Source organism: Erpetoichthys calabaricus, chromosome 9, assembly GCF_900747795.2.
Source record: "Erpetoichthys calabaricus chromosome 9, fErpCal1.3, whole genome shotgun sequence".
Taxonomy (NCBI): Eukaryota; Metazoa; Chordata; class Cladistia; order Polypteriformes; family Polypteridae; genus Erpetoichthys; species Erpetoichthys calabaricus.
In genome coordinates, this window is record NC_041402.2 from 134,218,807 (window position 1) to 134,224,806 (window position 6,000).

Sequence of the window (6,000 nt, forward strand, 5' to 3'; positions counted from 1 at the left end):
TAAACAGAGTTTAAAAGCCAGATTAAAACACAGTCAGGACATTCTCTTTAAAAGCTCTGGTGCCCCGTTCAAAAAAAAAAAAAAATCATGTCCCAGATGTTCCCTTCTTCGGGTCTTCTCAGCATGTACTTGCACCTCAGACATTCACCACTGGGTCAACCAAAACCTGACTTGTGTCCCTTGCCACCATCTTTCAGCATCTACAGGGACCCCCCAAGCCCTGCACCGACACCCACCACCACTATCCGCTGCACAGCCTACAACAGGAGTTTGCTCAAAGGGGTTAGTTGCTGCTGCTCCCTAATCATGTGGCTGGAGCAACCCTGACCCTTGAGCACCACCTGCTTGCTCCTTTTGGGGACACTCCTGACCACTTCCCTCCATGCTCTTGCACCCACTCTTTCCTGTTCTGACTCTCCATTAATTTTTCTTTCACTGTAACCTCTGTTCTATTTCGATCTTCTCTTCCCTCTTTAGAACACAATTTTACCTGCAAATGAGTTTATGCCATGATTATAAAAAAAAAAAACTTTGACTTAAAAAATACTGAACTTATACTTTTAAGCTATGTCACATTTCATTGTCCTATCCAGTCCAGTGGTCCAGTTGGACCACCGAATCAACGGGTTCCACATGCACAGATTCAACCAACAGAGGATTGAATCAATTTGAAAGAAGAAAAAATTTGGATGTGAGTGTCAGTAGTCTTTGCACCCTAGGAACCAAGTTACCCAAACTGTTCTGTAACATTTCAGTAATTATTTACTGCTCTGATGCTGATCTTTCTGATCATGAAAAAGGTCATTATGACAGCAATTGACAAGAGGAATTCATAATTAATTTCAGAATTAACTTATGAGGGTTCGTCTAAAGTGCCTTTTTCTCTTGAATGATTTGGCTCAAAAACTAATCAGCACATCGTCATCTCATAACAGGCTTAAATTTCGAGTTTGGTATTTTTTCTGTCTAGCCATTTTAGCTCTAAACTGTCCTCAGACATACACAAGCGCTCACCCATCATCGAAATATTGATATTTTCGGTATTGGGAAACCATGAAAATGTCGATCTATTGAAAACTGGATATTGAAATTTTTAACAAATCTAAAACTTTCACACCCCATAGACGACAGGTTATGGTGGGGGAGGGCGCAAAGCAAAAAATTCAGAAAGTTCCAAAAAGCAAAACTTGAATTTTCCCACTATGCTGAATCCACACAAATGAAGTGATGTGTACACATACCCTGCAAGACGCTGGTTTAGGGGGAGAATGTGCCAGCTCTCCATTCTTGCCCCTCAAGGCTCAGTAATTATCCTTCCATTGTTTGAACAGCATACACCTTGTAATGCTTTTTACTTCCTGTATAGTCAAGCTTCATCATCTTTGTGGCATTCCACCAGAGTCCGTGAGGAATTGCGGCAATGACAGTCATAGGACCTCATTAAGCCATCCAATCAGTGGTAGCAGAGACTGAAGGAACTTAATCAGTGCAAGGTCAAAGGCTAAAGGCCCATTTAGGCTTGATGTGCCCACATCACTGAAAGGCTCAGCTAGGGTGCATGTGATGTAGATTTCATCATCAGTGCTGACACGAGAACCCTTGCGTCCACAACTCTGTGATGTCCATGAGTTCAAGACTTCAGGCTGTCATTGCCAGCAAAGAGTTTTCAACCAAGTATTAGAAATGAACATTTTATTTCCAGTTATTTAATTTATCCAATTACTTTTGAGCCCCTGAAATGAAGGGATTGTGTTAAAAAAAAATGCTTTAGTTGCCTCACATTTTTATGCAATCGTTTTGTTCACCCCACTGAATTAAAGCTGAAAGTCTACACTTCATCTGCATTTGAGTTGTTTCATTTAAAATTCATTGTGGTAATGTACAGAACCAAAATTAGACAAAAGTTGTCTCTGTCCAAATATTTATGGACCTAACTGTATACTCATTGGAGGAACAGTTGTCTGAATTGTTGCTACCTGCACCTATGCAATCGAACATATAAAAGCACATAGTGGTAGTCATATGTCTACAGATTCATGACAGGCAAATTCAGACACTGGGCAAATATGAAAGTTTCTGCAGGTAAAAATTTAAATATCTGCAAGATCGATATGTGAAGGCATGGAAAAATTGGCACTGTCACACAGTGCTGTGCACCAAATAGTTGAACTATACACAGACCTGGAATGTGTACACTTTGTGTGTAACCGTGTCTGTAGCTTTCTGCATCTGAGTGTAAACAAGCCTTAAGTCCTCTAAGTGTAAAGTGCTATTTCTTGACAAACATGTAATAGATCTTGGATTTGAAAAGTTGTATGTTGCTTTCCAAAGTGGCCCATGATGTTGGTATGAATGAGTCAAGCATTCCCACAATAAAGCAGAAAGAAGCTGAAATCTGTGGATGTGTTTGTGCTGTTAGTGCTTTTACAAGTAATCTACAGATAATTTAAAGTATACAGGAAGAGTAGGGTAGGTTACTGTATATGCAAATACTACACCATTTTATATAAGGGACTTGAGCTTCCATGGGGTTCCTGAAACCAATCCCCCAAGGATACCAATGGAGAGCTGTATTTCTATATTCTACTACTTAGTAATATATGCATAATTGGATGGCGCCAAGGGTACCATAAGAAAGGTGAGTGATGTTTAAAACCGGTGTTTTAATAATTTCACAGGTCAAATCCTCTTTTATGGTGGTCCACAAAGATTAGAATAAACAAACCTGATAATCCAGAACATAGAGGAAATATGAGCAAACAAAAATAATAACTAAGGAAACCATATACAAATATATGGCCAGGTCACTAAGTTTAAAAAAAAAAAAAAATAGCCGCATAGAAAATGTCTTTGTAGCAGTCACAAAGCACATAGTTATTCCCAAAAAGAGATGGAAGTAAAAATCCTGGCCATTAATGATCAATGCCAAACAGATCACTCCAGAAAACCTCACCACACCTCTAAATGGGATGTACTCAGCCATTCCCAACTGATGTGGCTGTGCTGTTTCCAAACAGGGGCCTCTTGCTCAACTGTAGTGAGACATTTTCAAATATACACCTTTAATGTAACTCTTTATTTTAATTTTGCCAGGGAAAGAATAAACACAAATTCCCACAAAAATGGAAGGGCTGAAATAATTTGTTAATTTTACTTTCAATCTTGAACCCACCCTTCCTTACAATGCTGAAGTAGCACAAAGATACATCCCCAGTTTGAAGCTGCCATCCTATACAGATGAGAAAATTCAGGATGAGCACACAATGGTGGGGCAATGTCAGAACTGGGAAAGTGTTAAACTACAGGGGATGGTTAACATACCATCACATATATTGTTCTTTGTATTAAAAAATACTTTCTAATATTTGTGCAGAATTAACATTTATCCAGCTTCCTTCTTTGATGCAAATTCTTATCAAACAACTCAATTTTAAGTAGTCGCTGCTTTCAGCTATGCTCGTTCCCTTCATAATTTGATATTCTTCTTTCATTTGCTACTTGAACCAGTTCAATTGAAGTAAATGGAGACAACTTCATTCTGTCCTCTTAACTCCTACCCAGAAGTTCTGCAATCAGTCTAGCAATTTGTCTCTAGACTTCCTCTAGCACAACTACAATGTTTCATGTGTCTGTTTCAGGTGTTGCACAGCTTAGGTATCACACGCCATGACTTGTACTCAACACAGCATACTATATGACTGAATATCAAACAGGCTTAGTATAAATTAGCCTTGTGTAAATTTACCTCTCAAGTCTCCCTCTCTCAGACCTCCTACAACACAGATAATCGCTTCAGATGAGTGCATTAAGACTTCTGAAAACCATAAAATGTCAAAAGTGACCTTACAAGACTCATTTAAAATTGCCTATACTACTGTCAGTTGGTAATACGCTGAAGAGTTTCAGTCTGATCACTTCAGAGCCTCCTAAGGTAATTCCTCTCGTATTTCAAAGCTATACAGTACACTAATGAAGCTATGTCGTGTGGCTCTAATTACCAACAACCATTGCATAGATAGCGTCTCTATTTAAAGGCAGGACTTCATTCATCTGGACAAAGCAGGTCAACTCCATGTCATGCAATTCACCACACAGGGTTTCATGTGTATATACTCCACAGTGGTCCAGCAGAAACTGGATATGAGACTTGAAATGAATCTTCCTAAAGATAACCAGTCCTAAGAATTAAAAATAAGGAGCTTGACTTGCTGTTCAAAGCAGCCTTTAATTCAAAAACAGACTGTTTGTTTTTTATCACATTATAATTATATATACTTAAATATTATACTTAATTTGTGGCCTTCTTTCACCAAGTACAAAAAAAAAATAAAGAATACGTTTGACGGAAATAAACTGTGGAGTTTCTGGTTGCATCTTACAATAAACTTTCATTTCAATTATGCAAATTAATTTAAAAACTTTTTTTAAACAAAAAATGTGCTGAAACACTAAATTGAGTGTCTGTGGAAAATTCATTTTGCATTTTTTAGTGAAAGAAAACAACAAAAGGTTTAGTTTTAGGACTTCTGAGGAGATGGAAGAGGATGGGCTGGCCATTGTAATCAATCCATTAAGTCTCTGCTACAAACTGGGTCGGGTCATGTGAGATCCTCCACAGTAGATTTCAATAATGGTGTATGTTATATACACATACACATATATATATAACCTGCTCAAAAAAATTAAAGGAACACTTTGAAAACATATCAGAGCTCAATGGGAAAAAAATCCTGCTAGATATCTATACTGATAATGGACTGAGTAATGTGTTAGGAACAAAAGGATGTCGCATTGTTTCATGGAAATGAAAATTATCAACCTACAGAGGGCTGAATTCAAAGACACCCCGAAAATCAAAGTGAAAAAATGATCTGGCAGGGTAATCCATTTTGCCAAAATTTCATTGCAGCAGCTAAATATCGTACTCAGTAGTTTGTATGGCCCCCATGTGCTTGTATGCATGCCTGACAACGTCAGAGTGTGCTCCTAATGAGACAACGGATGGTGGTATCTCCTCCCAGATCTGGACCAGGGCATCACTGAGGCATGAGATGGGCCAAAACATAATGTCCCAGAGGTGTTCTATTGGATTTAGGTCAGGTGAGCGTCAGGGCCACTCAATGGTATCAATTCCTTCATCCTCCAGAAACTGCGTGCATACTCACGCCACATGAGGCTGGGCATTGTCATGCTACAGGAGGAATCCAGGGTCCACAGCACCAGCATAGGGTCTGACAATGGGTCCAAGGATTTTATCCCAGTACCTAATGGCAGTCAAGGTGCCGTTGTCTAGCCTGTAGAGGTATGTGTGTCCCTCCATGGATATGCCTCCCCAGACCATCACTGACCCACCACCAAACCGGTCATGCTGAATGATGTTACAGGCAGCATAACATTCTCTACAGCTTCTCTAGACCCTTTTGTGTCCGTCACATGTGCTCAGGGTGAGCCTGCTGTCATCTGTAAAAAGCACAGGGCACCAGTGGTGGACCTGCTAATTCTGGTATTCTATGGCAAATGGCAATCGAGCTCCACGGTGCCAGGTAGTGAGCACAGAGCCCACTAGAGGATATTGGGCCTTCAGGCCAGCCTCATGAAGTCTGTTTCTGATTGTTTGGTCAGAGACATTCACACCAGTGGCCTGCTGGAGGTTATTTTGTAGGGCTCTGGCAGTGCTCATCCTGTTCCTCCTTGCCCAAAGGAGCAGATAATGGTCCTGCTAAAGAGTTAAGGACCTTTTACGGCCCTGTCCAGCTCTCCATATGAAAAAGTTTGGGAACCTCTCTCAGCCTGCATAATAATTTACTCTATTTTCAACAAAAAGATTTCAGTGGTATGTGTTTCATTTCCTAGGAACATCTGAGTACTGGGGTGTTTTCCGAACAAAGATTTTTAGTGAAGCAGTATTTAGTTGTATGAAATTAAATCAAATGTGAAAAACTGGCTGTGCAAAAATTTGGGTCCCCTTGTAATTTTGCTGATTTGAATGCATGTAACTCT